Raw genomic sequence first — 14,121 nt, 5'->3', positions numbered from 1 at the left:
GGCAGAGCCCGGCCGGCCCGGCTGCCCGCGGTACTCACATGTCGCGCCGCGGCGAGGCGGCGGCGGAGGCTGCGCCCGCCCGGGCTGCGGGCGGCGGCGGCGGCTCTGACTTCCTCATACCGCTGCGGGATGAGAAAACTCGGCAGCCACGTGACGGCGGCGGGGCCGGCGGCAGAGCGGGGCCTCCGCCGGGGCCGGGCCGCCGTCGCGGGGCAGGGATGCGGGGCAGGGATGCGGGGGGTCGGGCCCGCTGGCGCCGGGGCAGCGCGGCCCCTCGGGCCTGGCCAGGCTCGGAAGGGCCGCCCGTGGCCTGGGCCCGTAAAGGATGTTTCCAAACTAAAAAAGATGCAGAGCAGCAAAGGGAGACTTTGCAGGGTTTTATCCTGGGGGAACGGGAGTGGGCAGGGGAGAGAAGGCATCACGAAAAGAACAGGATGGCTGAGCATACAGCCTTCTGCCTTGCTTCCAGCCGTTTGACATTAGATCAGCCTCTGTTCCGGCACAGGCAGGGGGCTGCGGGGACACCAGAAGCACCAAACCCGGCCTCTTAAAATCCTAGGTGCATTTGAAGCCTTTATCATCTCCTTCAAGATGTACTTAAGCCACCAAAATCAACAGAAAACCCAGCAAAAGACGAGCGAGTCCCCGTATCTGGGGAGGAGATGCCACACAAAAGGCTGCTTTCACTGTCGGGACCGAGTGCCGTTTCTCAACCACTGTCTCCTGCTTGAGGTGCCAGCCAAGGTCCCTGCAGCAAGGTCCCGTGCCAGGGGCCGTGCCCAGCTTGGCTGCATCTGACCTGACAGCAGCCCTGGCCGAGTCTGTCACTGAGGGCATAATGGGCCAGCTGGTGCCCACCCTGGGGAGCAGGGCACTGCCCTCCTGCGTGGGGTCAGACTGCCACATCCCAGGCACTGCTGCGTGAACCCTGCATGCCCAGTGAGCTCAGCCGCAGCTGTGCACCTGGGAGAAATGAGCTTTTGAAAACGATCTTTCACAAAATTTTAATGACAAGATGCTGAATTAGTAAGCACAAGCAGCAAAATTGTCCTGTGTCCTCTGTAGTTGTAAAACTGGTGTTGCCAGGCAGGCACTTGACGTACTTCATGTTTAAAGGCAAATTTGCCTTTGGAAGAACCAGGTTAATGGTAACTCCATAAATATTCATTCATTATCTATCTTTAGAGTTAAAACCTTTCAAGGAATTTCTGTGACAGTTCCCCCTATAAAATAAAAAAATTGACTTGATAAGACAAAAACGTTTATTTTTCCTAAACCCCTCCAGCCCACCCACTACTTTATGTATATACAGCCTTACTAAGATAAGTTTCCCCTCACCATAACTCATTTTCCGAAACACACTCTAATTTTCTGAATGCTTTGTACTGAAATAAAACCAGAAGAACAGCAGCACAAAGAACAGAGTGTATTTGTATTTAATTTGTCCCTGAAAGTACACATCATTTCTGTACATGTGTGGAGATGGTATTTTTAAATTTCTTTTAAAAAGAACAAACTACATTTGAATCTTTCTTATTGATCCTCAAAATAATCAAATCATTTTCTCATCAGGGCATGTTTCACATGCTACAGATTTTGCATAAGCTAATACGGAGCCTGTCCTGAGCCTTGGGTGTCCCAAGGGGTGAGTCGGGGGATCAGCACAGGTCCTGTGCCCTCCACAACGGCGTGCTGGGGCTTGGACTTCAGCTGAGGTTCCTCACGGGTGTATTTATAGTAGTGGAAACTTAAATCTGATTTTTCTGGCTTTGTTGGCAAGTGCCTAGCGCAGCATTACTTCGACATAATGGCCAATATTTCCATTTTATCTGTATGTCTATTAAAAAATGGCCCTTTGAGGTTGAGCTGCCTGGATGAGAGCTGTAAGAGAGGCAGGGAGGGCCTAGAGAAATTTAACCCCGCCATTGTTTGCTGCCTCAGAGGGAGCACAATTTCTTCTTGAAAGTTACAGTTTCACTAGCACAGCTAAGGGTGAACAGTTGCAAGCTAAAAGCAGCTTCTGCCTGGCCGTGCCAATACATCCTTAAGGAGTTCTTAATCCACAAATTACTGACATTATTGTCTATAATTGCTTGTCTGTTGTGACAACACTTACTCAGAGAATGTCAGAAATGTAAACAGCAGCCAATAGCTTTTTGCAGTCCTGCCAGTACAGCACTGGGCTCTCTCTTGCACCTTCATACTGTACCAGCAAGTTCCCTTTTGACTCTGTATAAGTAAGGACTGCACACTCAAATTCTGTATTAAGCAGAACATTTTTCAAGGAAAATATCTAGCTTGTCATTTCTTTTAATACTTTTAACCAAAAAGTTAGTTTGTTCTGTAATAAAAGTTTCTCTTGCTTCAGAATGTAATTTATTAATTGTACTTCAAAGCAATAATTGACTGGGGAAAAAATCATGTCATCGTGTCTCTTAAATTAGACCAACGTTTTTCTCCCCAAATTATTTTGAAACCGTTCAAATAAAACATTGTGTAGGCATTAATTAGATAAGGGATATATTGTGCTTTACATTATTTTATGAATTCCTGAAGGAAGATTTATAGCCACAGCACCATTAGCACTACTACTAAGTACTACCAAGTAAAAAACCACACAGATGCACACACATTTTAAGAATAATAATAATTCTCACATTTGTCATCTGGGTGCTAGCCCTGAGTGTATGAATATGTATGTAAATACACAGAGAAATACAGTTTAGCCCAACAAATACCACTAAGTCACTGTCTTTTTTTCTTAAAAGAACAAAACCTTTGAAGAGGACTTAATTCAATTTTTGCCTGCAGAGAATTCTTTCAGATGCAGCATTGTGTGAAAAAATACAATCCTACATTACTCAAAGATATAAATGAGGTTCTTCCACCGGTTCCCATGGGGACTTGTTCCCATGTCTGAGTGCACTGCAAGGAGCATTTTCCTGCTCAGTTGGGCTTCCCCATGCTTTTGAGCAAACCATCTCCATTAGTTCTGTGTATCAGGAGAGCCTCCAGTGTTCAGCAAAGATTACACAATTTATCTATATCCCTCCATAAAGTATGGGGAGATAGGGATAAGCCTCTGGAAACCAAAGAAATGTGTATAGGCTGCATAGCTGGCCTCTTGGTAGCATGGGCAAAGCCTATGCTTTGTCTTCTGCTGCCTTCCCAGGAACTACAGGCATCCAGTGCTGGAGGAGGATTGGAGGAATTGGGATCAAAACATGCTGGTGAGATCTGAATGGGTCAGATTTGGAATCTGTTTCCTCTGTTTTCCAGCTCAGCAGAGGGCTAAGCCCACCCTCCCAGGATGACCATCTACAGGATGACCAGCCATCAAAACCCCATTGGCAGATCTTGCTATGGAGGAGACACTGTGACAAATGGGTAACACATACAGAAGCTACTAGAAAAAGTAATTAGGAATAGATTTATAGGCCAAAATAGAAAGAAAAAATCTAAAAAAAATTTTAAAACCCCCAACAAACAAAACAAACAAACAACCAGATAAAAACCAACCAAAAAAACCACACCAAAAACCCAACACGACCCTCCCCCCCCTGAAAAAAAAACCCAAACCACCAAAAAAGCCCCAAAACTAGCAAAACTCTCCCCATGCCTTGTGTCTTCCTTTGACAGGAGTAATGGGAGTTATTTCATAGGTGTGCATTCAGAGAAGTAGTGCAATTTGACAAAAACCTTCTGTTGGTCTTTCACATGGCAGTAGAACCGGTTCTTGACAAGGGCAGAAACTCCATGCTGCTGCCTAATGTGGTTTGATCCTGGGACTTGCAGCTCCAAGTCAGCAATGTTTCATGACCACAATTGGATTTCCATATTATTGGCGGACAGAAGAGAGGAGGATCTAACAAATAGTTCACCTTTGCAAGCATTGTAACAAAAAAATATTCCTACATAGTAACAGAACTATGATAAATACTGTGCAGTTATTTGCTTTGGCAGGGTCTGTGTTTGAGAGCTGGAGAATGCATGAAGAAACACACAACCCACTGTCATGCACATATTTAAAGTTTCCACAGCTCCATTTTAGTAAACGCGCTCTGTTAAATTAAGCAATTTCTTTCTAAGCCAAGATTATTTTTGAAAAAAAGTCTACTGAGGCCTCTGTTATGCTGTAAATGAGAAGGACAACCTGACCAGACATGGGTAGTATCTATTCCATGTCAAGAGAAAGGGCCCACCTGTGCCTTTTGCAATATTCTGTTCAGATGGCCCTCTGCACGGGTGGGCACTATTGTCTCCTGGCTTTTCCATTACACATCCTGCATCTGCAAAGGAAAGCAAAAGGCTGGAAGACAGTCTTTGCAGAGCTCCTCCAGGGTGTTGGTAGCTGGGAAGGTGCTGCCACCTTTCTTCAAGTTGCCTTGGCAACTTCCCAGCTTCTCCATGTGTATCTCATCTCTCACCTGGTCCTTCCAGGTAGGAGACCGACCAGCGCCTCTGTCTTCTACAGTAGTTTTCTTTCTACCAGTGGAAATGCCTCTTTTTTTTTACTCTTTTTTTGTTTGCTTTATAGGCCATTGTCTATTATTTTAAGCCTTTTGAAATCCTTGTCTCTCTCACAGTGCTGACAGCAATCATGCCCGTAATATCTGCCATTTCACACCTTCGGGGATTTTCTTAACATACTTAAAAATGGAAACCCCTCTTGTTTTGTATCATCCTGTCTTGCCAGAACCAAATTGAGTAACCAGAGTACTCTGTTGCTAAGGCAGAACAGACTGTCTCCTTGTATCCTATGAAATATATATAACATAAGGTGATAAATAATCAAATTTGTGCCATGAAACAATAATACTATGCATTCCATATTTTTCCTAAATTTTTATTTTTAAAATTACATATTTAAAGGGAAATACTGCAAGTGAAAGATAATTACATCTAGAGTATCATTTGGCTATCTTTCTCTGTGAAGAAAAGAAACCATATACTTGACATGGAACCATTACTGTTGCCAGACAGATGTTCTGTCTCAAATATGTAGAGTACAAAGGATGGAAAGTAACCTGGCAGTTTTACTCTAATAAATTAAAGTGTTAGGACAGTGTCTACAGCTTCTACAGCTTTGCCAGTCGTTTTGTTTAAACATGAGTGATGTGCATGATGTTTCTATAAGGTAAGAAACAAATGCCCTAAAGTTAATGCAAACTACATCTCTTCAGGCTCTTTTCAAACCAAATGTTGTCTGGTTTATTAAGCCACTTGTACTTCTGGGACCTCTTGCAGGAGTAGGAAGGAGGAAAAAAGCCACTTCCGCCAGGGCGTTTTCAAGAGTTATAGCATAGCAAGAGGAAGTTTCTAAAGGAAGAGCCGGATATCTGTACTGAAGTGGATTACGGCTGCACCACCAACTCGGATGGAGAGAACTGAGGCCAAGTACACATAAATGTGTGAAAACAAGCAGCATGGGGAAGAGCGAAAAGCAGCTTTAAAACTTTCAAGATGTAAATGCACTTCATGTCACTGAATTATGTCAGTGGGTAGCTGACATATCTTTACGAAGAGAGCAGGCAAAGGAAATAAATCCATAGATTCAGGAAATTAAGGCTGTCATTCATTTTAAAGCCAATTCTGTGCATTTTCTCATTCAATGCTGTCTTTCTTTAGATTTAGCAACTGTGTTCTTCCCTTTCTGAGCATTGCCCATACAAGACTATGGCACTGGGGCTGTGTCCATTTATACATCTGTCTCCTATACTGTAGGATTCTCTACTTTTACAGCTGAAGTACATTAAGATGGCAATTTCATTTACAAATACCGTTACTGCTCATATGTTTTAAATCTTATGTGTTCCAAAAGGCTGATAAAGGAACTACACATGAAAAATAAAGGGGAGAGATATTTATCTGCACGTAAAAGATCTTTCTTTATCGTATCTTTCACATCCGAAAGCACTCAGCTGATATTTTGTCCTGTTTCTGCTGTCATTGGGATCCCTGATAGGATAATTAAGCTTTCTAACACGCATTGAGGTAGGGGGTAGGGATTACACTGTCCACATTCACAGCAAAGTGCAGGAATACAAAACAAGGGAACTCAGCATATCCAGATCTGACCAACTTACTGTACATTTCCTTCCAAATCCATTTAGAAAACTCACTGAATTAATTTGGTTTTTTGCAATGAATCAGTGAAATAAAATTTCATCAGCTCCAGAATAAATACAGTCATATTTTCTGTGGATTTAGACTGGATATTTTTGCTTCCATTAAGACTTTCATCATTGGAGCATTTGTAATCTGTCTCTTCTATATATTGCCTATTGTCACATAATGAGCAACTTCATGGTGCAACCTTTGCATCTCAGTTCTCCAACTACCTATTTCATGAAGTATAATGAATACTTAGCATCATTGAGCCTTCTTTCCTCTCTAGATCTGGGCTGAAATTGGCCAGTGAGATCAGAAATTATGACGGGAGGAGGAGAAGAAAATAATCCATTTAATATCTGTTTTCATAGCAACTAAGATTAACAAACAAAGGCAGAAAGTTGACACAAAGGCTGTCCATAAGCAAGCCCAGAGGACATGTCCCTTGCTTGTCATCTGAACCTGAACAGCTCAGGGTGCGTGACTAGTTACTTTTAAAAATGTGCTGTCAGATATTTACCCAATGTGCTAATTCATTCCTGGGCTTGACTCAGCTCTAAAATTAATGCATTTCCTTTTGCTGGGCAGTACAAGGAGTTCCAGAGTGATAATAGTATTGACTTTAAGGCGTTGACCAAGTTATCCTACAGCTGCGACAAGCGGTAGAACAAAAAGCATCAGGAGAAAATTCTAAACAGAAACCGGTAAGAGTTCCCAAGCAAAACCACAGCTAAGGTGGGCTAGACAGTCTTGAGAAATTCCCATTATTTGCTATAAATCTCACTCACTCAGTGCTGAGACATCAGTTCAAACGATTGAGCTCAGGAGGGCATTGGTATCCATTTGATCCATGGCAGCAGTAGCATGGGAGGGAGGGAGGGGATCTAGGTGTTACAGCTCCTTTGAGATAACCTTTGGCCAACAATAGACTGTCAATTAAAAACTATTGTAGAAGGCAACAGAAGAAATTTGTTTCTGCATTTAAAAGGCTAGTTTATAATCCCATTAAAATAAAGCTGGAATTAAAGGAAGAAAATAGTGGTTTCCTCTTGCAGTATGCATAACACAACTACTCTGAACTTGGGGGTAGTCAGAGAATTGTGTGAAGGCCAGATTTCCTGTGTGAAGCTGTCTAAAGACAAACAAGCATGTTTGAGTTCCCTAGATCTTCCACACCAATCAATAAATTCTAAAGAAAGATTTATTTACACAATTCAATAACTCCTTGATGAGTCACTGTGCTATTTCAACTCTTTTCCATAGACATTTAATGGTCAGATGGTATCACGTTAAAGAGGATTTTCCAGTCTAACAACTCCGTTTCACTGTATGTATTTTTAAATGTTTTTAAATGCATAGTCCAGTGTTTGAAGTACAGGATATTTCTCTAGCTGACTGGTCAGAAGCTGGTCTGATCCAGTAACAACTAACAGCCATTCCTCACCTGCAATTCTTTGGTGACTTTTATGAATTCATTGGATGTGCTCAACAGAAGTAGCTGCCGCTGGGCAGGAGGCCAAGTAGCAAAAGCGTCACCTTTTGCACTAATCAGGTACCTCATCGCTGTCTGCAGTTATGACTGGCCAACCCGTTGTACACAGAAGTCCCATTAACTTTAAACTTAGCTCCTTAAAGGGCATAGCAGGGGCTAGTAGTGGCAAACATGACGCCAAAATTAAATAGCAGCAGAATTTGTCCTGCCTAGAGAAATTATTCTGTTACAAGGAAGTTCAAGCCTTCTGGTGTTACATTATCAGAGGGCTTTATCTGTTCAGCTTCCTTTAGATGCAAAATTAACACTGCCTTTGAGAGCATTATTTAATTTAAATTCACATAGTTCCAATCCCTGAATTCTGCCATTGGTTGTCCACATCCATTTGATAGATTAAAATATTAACTGGAACTCCAAGTGCAGTGTCCAAAATACAAATTCATCTCCTTAAAATTAGCTGTCAGCCAGAGGAAAACTTTCCTTCCTTGCTGTGCACTGGGAAGAGTCAATGACTGCATGTTCCCTAGGAAGCTGGTTAAACCCACAGAGCTCTTGCTGCAGTTTCCCACTTCCCTGGAGTTAGGCAGCACTCCCACACTTTGGTACCTGTGCCTCTCTCCAAGTACACAGCCATTTACTGTGGGAATGGTTCAGTTATCACAGGTAGAAAATTCAGGCTGGTAGATATGGAAGGGCGAGAAAAAAAGCCCTGTCCCGCTAATGATAAGGACTCCACCTTTTGTGTAAACAAGTTAGGAGTTAGTTTGAATAGGGGAGATGCTACAGAACACATTAGCTAAAGGATAAGAACATGACATAGTTTTCCCAAGGCTCCTATCTGTGCTGCTGTAGCAGGACACACTGGACTGTGATGGTGTATTTGGTGCCTGCCCCTCTTTTCAACAAAATTCTAATCTCATTATAGGAAGGGATGGATCAGTGCATCTTGAGTTGGGGCTTTCTGACAGGAGCAAGAATTTGGTTTTAAAACACTGCTCATTTATCAGTTAGGCTTCACTAGCACTGGAAAACATGAATTACATTAAAAACTCATTATTAATGTTCAAGATTATTTTGACCCCTCCATAAATGGAGGCAGCTGTTTTGTACTTCAAAACATGCCATTTGTGGTCCTCCCTTCCTCTGTGCCATACTCTGTAGGGATGAGAGGAGGTGTTAATCTCTAATCATTAACCTCTAACATGTATTGAGTGTCACTGCTGTTGCGCTGACGCCTATTGATCCTGTCATGCCACGTGCAGACCTTTCGGAGCTTGTGACTCATGCAAAGCTGGAAGAGGGCTGTGCATCTTCTTGTCTTCCTACAGAAAATGTGCTCTGAACGCCTCAAAACACCCTGGGACACAGCAAAGTGTCCAGCAAGTGTGCAACAAGTATATGTCTGGGTGTCCCCTGAAGGGAGCATAGGAGACATTACAGTTGATCTTCCTCCCAGAAGCGGGAGGAGGTGACTCTGAAGCTTGCCATGGGACTCTGCAGCTTCAAGGAAAGGTTGAAGTTTTCAAGGGATAGGAACTGCTCCCAAAGTGGTCAGATGAAGGTAAGAAAGGCTGATGGGGGATGAGAGAGAACCCTTTCCTCTACCTTCCATCCTCTGAAGGCAGTTCCTCAACACCTTCCAGGTTGTTTGACAATGCCATGGTGCTAAGTAACATTGCGATAACTTTTTCTTTGTGGCAACAGTTTTTTGAGAAACATTTGAATGGTATCACCAAAATATAGCTAAAGTGATTGAAGCTGCAGGAAAATGCCAGAGTGGCCTGACATTTGAAGACATATCTTTTTAGGAAATAATATGCAAAGATCTGGACATTTTTCCCCTTGGTTGTTACAATATGCAACTAACAACAACTAACAAGCATGTTAGCAGTGCACTGCCACAGCTGAACCCACATGTTAAAGCTGAGATCTCCAAACTATCTTGGGATCTCAAGGATACAGAATTTCACGACGTGGATTTGATCACAGTGGAAAGGCTTACCGTGTAGGAAAACTCATCATTTTAATTACCATTACTGAATATATTGAAATCTACACTTTACACAAAACAATGGCATCTCTAATGATAATGCTCCAGCACCTCAGTTTCACTGCTAGCTTTATCACCCATTCCTTCTCATGCATTTTTTTTTAGTGGCTGTGTGCCCTTGTGCACACAGGAGAAGATCACATTCACACAGAAAGACTTATCTGTGAAATGCTGAGGTCATTAATCGCATGAAGCCAGCAGAGCACCACAGGAAATGTCTCCTTGCTGTAAGATGGTCTTGCTTTTGTGCAGACAAATAGAAAAAAGACTGTCCCAGCATTTTCTGATATGGAGTTCTTTGTTTTAAAGATTACATGTGAAGGAATAAGTATCCTGGCACTGGTAAGCACACCATAGCCTAGGAGCTTTTTATTTGCTAGTTATTGTTTGTTTTATAAATGCTAAAGCGAAATGACGCAAGTGCCCTTTTTGTTGTCATAGTGTTTGTTTTAGCTTTCATTGGATACAATCCAATGGTACCTTTACGTAGGCTCCTGTATAATTAAGATAGTGTGCACATTCTCTGAAAGGAAATCATTAAGAGCCTCTCATGGAGAATGCACTGATTTCCATGTCTGTGCTCACACTCCACCAATTAACTTCTTGATAGTCCAGGCATACTTCAAACATTAATCCCGTGTTAAGCGTCCAAAGCAGCTTTCAGCTGAAAACGTTCAAGCTACTTTGCAGGCTATAATTCTCTTGCTACAAGCATGAATTTCTTATTATTCTAGTTATAAGATGTTCCCTTCTTTGGGGAAAAAAAACCCAAAACCCAACATTTTTTTTCCTCAGAAACACTTTAGAATTTTGGGGGTTTTGAGTTTTCTGTTTATTTGTTTTTTAAGTAAAACAAACCCAAAAAGCAGCTCTATAAATCCGCAGAGTAATTGATAGGTGCCTTGGTTATGAATGTTAAATCAAGAAATCGAAAGAAACAGGTATGATTTTTAGGGAAGAAACCTGGGGGTTTAACAACTGAACAGAGGATAAAGTACAATTTCACTGTATATTTGCTCAACTGCAGTTGCAAACACAAGGCATAAACTTTCCCATTGCCTATAAATACCAACCTTCCATTGCTACAAACTCTCTGTGGCCCCTGTGTGTGTTCTCAGTAGGTGAGCTGTTCCCTGGTATCAGGCTGTCACTGCTGAGAACCTGCCAGGCTGTGGGCAGTGTAGAACCTGCTCACCTCTGAGCTCTCCTTGGGTGCTTCTGCTTTCAAACAGCCCTGTCCCCGCTACGCCTCACCATGGAAGATATTCCTCCTCTAGATCTAAGGGGGAGGTCAAGAAAACACTATCAAACTACACTGTGGTTGTGATACTAGAGAGGGAAAAGCTGTTACTGCTGTGCTTGCCTGCCTTTATTGTGAGCTCAAGCTGAGAATCGATTTTTCTCATCTTTAAAACCTACCCAAAAATTTAGTAGATTTCAGGGGAGATTTGACATCTAAAACTGGTTTCTTAAATAAAAACAAATAAAAACAAAACACACAGTTGCTACAGGCATATTTGTAGATGATCAGTGTGCAACAGTAAAAAATGGTTATTGAAAGGCATTTGGTAAATTCTGAAATCTGCAACTGAAGACGAAACAGTAAGTGCGTTAAACCAGGAACTGCTTGACTCAACACGCTTCAGCTGAAATTGTATCAAAGTAGTTACCAAACCTGATTAAACAAGGCTTCATTCCCACATGCAACTCCACCTTGCTGCCGTGGCAGTCATAGACTGGTAACACCCTTTTGCTGGGTTCCACAGAGCGCGTTAGCAGTTAATAAAAGCAGAGCAAAGGAGTTCACTTTTTTTTTCCCATCGCACTGCTGGTGTTAGGGAATCAATGCCCGCTGGCAAAGGGCGATGGTTCGAAAAACGCACTTTGCGTCAGCTCCTCTTTCCTGTCTGGTTCCGAAGGCAGCAGAGTCAGTCTAGCACTGAGGATCTGTGCCAGCTGCAGTGACAGAGTTCAATCCACCCTTCTCATCCACTTCTGCCAGATGAAAGCTGATTTGCTTCAAAAAAAGTCCCAGGGTGCTCAGCACTAAAGATTGATAAAGCACTCCCACTTCAGAAGTCTGTCAGAAGAGGAAATTGCTCTAAATAAAGATTACTACTTTTTGCAACATCCAAACTGCAGCCACTTACAAGTCTTTTGCGCATTAAAGTGTATCCTAATATACCAGTTCTTGAAAACCAATGCTGTGATAGCACTTACATTGTGAATACATCTATCAGCTGAGCTTACTGCTTGCTGGAAAATCAGACACTGAGCTTTCAACAGTGGGGCCATCCAGCTAAGCTCCTCTTCATCTCTAAATAGAGTGTATATGGTCTCAAAGACTGTCATTAAAACAACTGAAATAAAGTAGTGAAAAACTCCATCCGAACAAACTTCATCTCTGCCATCAAGGACATCCAAAAAATTTAGTTGCAATTGTATTTCAAACTCTCCCCCACTTTTGGAAAACAGAAAACATTTCTTCCACCCCCATGCTTTGCAAAATTTCCAGGCTTCTTCTATTTAAATGAAGAAAGAAGAATGTGCAACATTTTTTCAGACCAGTCACATTATTCCAGCCTCAGGAATTTGTCTTCATATAAAGTCACCACAGCTGCAGTGCAGTACCCAAGTATTTTTTACCCTTTGCTAACACGTAGGAAATGGGTAGAGAAGGGAGGTGAAAGTTAGCAATTCTCTCTTCTAAACATCACAAAAATAAGATACTGTCAAATAATCCTTGCAAAAGTATATCAAACACTGCTAGATTCTTCTACTCTTCCTTGACTGCAGCAGTTTGCTGTATAAATGGGATTTTAAGTAATTTAGCCTTTCCAAACAGTTTGCCCTGGAGAGAGCATTCTGTACTATTCCAAGCACTGCAGGGACTGTCCCCAGCAGTTTCCAAGGGATATTATGGATGCTGACACTTCAGAAGGGCTTTGGGGAGGAGTTCTTGTCCTTGGGAGTAGGCAAACTGCACTCTTGGAACAAGCAGGGACAAAAAGACACCTCAGAGCTCTGGACACCTTCCTCACAGGGCTTGCTTCTTCTGAATTTTAAGCTATTTGATAAGCACTAACAAACCTGTCAGTTATACAGATTCACAAGCTATTTTCCCACAATGAATTAATCCAAAAGGAAGGAAGAAGGAAGAAATAAAGCAAAGTCCCTTTAAGATAGGTGCAACATTCGCCCACTCAGACAATGGATATGGGCAGAAATCTGGAAAATCTCCCCAGGCTGGTCAGAAGACCAGATTTGCTGACACCTGGGACCAGAGCTGCTGCCAGTGCCCACACTCCTGCCCAAGACACTATGTGCAAATCTAAATGGGGGCACTGGCAGCAGCTCTGGTCCCATGTGTCAGCAAATCTGGTCTTCTGACCACAAACACTGAAGGCTTTGAAAGGAGAAAGCAACTTGTTTTAAATACCTGAAAAGTTGTGCCAGAAGAAAAGAGGATGATGCTCAAAATTCACCAATTTTTTTCCTTTTATCACAAGCCAAAACATTGCCATCAACCTGTATTATTTGAGAAATACAGTTCTCTTTGTTCTCTTTGATTAGCTATTTCCATTAATAAAAAAATTTCATTGGCAAATCTTCAGCAATGAATTGCTTAAACTGTGAAGTCGGATGCACACTCTTTAGCAAATGTGTTTAACTTAGCTTCTTATTATCTCATGTTAGTAAAAAAAAGTGAAAATACAGAAAAAAACTTATTCATCCAAAAGTATTGCTCATGTAAGCATTATGGGGTAGTTCTACTCACACAGTTTACAGTATTAAGTAGAAATTAACTAATTATCATTTTCCTGGTAAGTTTGGAGAATTAATTTACATAATCCACTGATGCAGCCATTTTCTTCCCAGGTGGAAGATGCTTTGTGACTCATGGACTGGCAGCACAGCTGCTTTTTGTCTTGTTGTGTGACCTGCCTTGGACATAAAGTAGTTGTTGGAACAACAGGCACAGCTGCACGGTGTCTGAATGCTCCCACCGTGAACTCCAGAGCTGTCTGACAGTTATGCAGTAGAAAAAACACAGAACACAAAAATCTTTGGCACAGGGCAAGTCCATTAGCCCACAGGCTAGAGAGCAGGTTGGACACCACCCCTGACAGTGTGTGAAAGCATCTGCAAATGGATATTCCTGAATCTCCAACTTCTTCTGCAACAGCTCTTTGGAAATTTTTAAAGTAAACTCTTTTTAGTTTGGCATTTTAGGCCAAAGGCAAGCAGTTGATATTGTGGGGTCTTTGTGAAGATTAGCTGGTGGTCACATCCAAGAGTCATTAAATTGCAGTTCTGCCATGAGCAAACCTCTACACCTCTACCTGCACCTATGAGAAATAGCTGCCCTGCCAAGTGGGAGTTGCACTTACTTTCTTTCACATTTTAGGCTACACAGTCCAAACATTTTCTTTTGGTTTGGTGATAGGACACCAGAGACCTCCATACA

At 42.1% G+C, this 14,121-nt stretch overlaps 1 protein-coding gene across 1 annotated transcript in view; it reads right to left on the bottom strand.

The window, feature by feature from the left end:
• Window positions 1–110, bottom strand: part of ITPRID2 (ITPR interacting domain containing 2) — a 40,199-nt gene extending 40,089 nt beyond the window's left edge. The window contains exon 1 of the mRNA XM_042040548.1: window positions 39–110. The gene's annotated coding sequence lies outside the window, so the exon portion shown is untranslated. The remainder of the gene's footprint in view (window positions 1–38) is intronic.
• Between the last annotated feature and the right edge of the window lie 14,011 nt (window positions 111–14,121).

This window comes from Corvus kubaryi, unplaced genomic scaffold, assembly GCF_017639235.1.
Source record: "Corvus kubaryi isolate FWS band 111438036 unplaced genomic scaffold, C.kubaryi_AGA036_p1.0 37396, whole genome shotgun sequence".
NCBI lineage: Eukaryota > Metazoa > Chordata > Aves > Passeriformes > Corvidae > Corvus > Corvus kubaryi.
This window is presented reverse-complemented; position numbering and strand designations above follow the sequence as displayed.